The 368-nt window shown below is 45.1% G+C and overlaps 2 protein-coding genes across 3 annotated transcripts in view; both read right to left on the minus strand.

Annotated features, from left to right (window-relative positions):
- The window catches only part of si:ch211-214j8.12 (uncharacterized), a 49,376-nt gene that overhangs the window by 17,474 nt on the left and 31,534 nt on the right, over positions 1-368 (minus strand). The gene's annotated exons all lie outside the window — the stretch shown is intronic.
- gda (guanine deaminase) overlaps positions 1-368 on the minus strand; it is a 68,150-nt gene that overhangs the window by 3,248 nt on the left and 64,534 nt on the right. The gene's annotated exons all lie outside the window — the stretch shown is intronic.

The raw sequence follows: 368 nt of genomic DNA on the forward strand, positions 1-368 counted from the left end.
GGGAATGAGAGGGGGGAAACGCCAGAGCAGGGGGAATGAGAGGGGGAAACGCCAGAGCTAAACAGTAGCAGTTACTATTGAAGCAGAAAGTAACCAAAGGGGATGATTTATTTTGGAAATGTAGCAAAAGATGGTTGTTTTTAGCCTAAAATGTAGCGATGTAAATGTAAAGACTCGACCCGCTGAGTCAGCGACGTCATCAGCTGTTTTGAGTTGAGCGGAGACGCGCCGGTTCAGACCGGTTTCATCTTGTCGCGAATCTTTGGTCAACTGGAACTGGGCTTTAACCCTCAAGTTGTCCTCAGGTCAGATTGACCCGTTTTCCTATATCAATGTTGTTTTTAATTCCCCAAAATAACATGATTGAT

Source organism: Etheostoma spectabile, chromosome 5 (assembly GCF_008692095.1).
Source record: "Etheostoma spectabile isolate EspeVRDwgs_2016 chromosome 5, UIUC_Espe_1.0, whole genome shotgun sequence".
NCBI classification, from domain to species: Eukaryota; Metazoa; Chordata; class Actinopteri; order Perciformes; family Percidae; genus Etheostoma; species Etheostoma spectabile.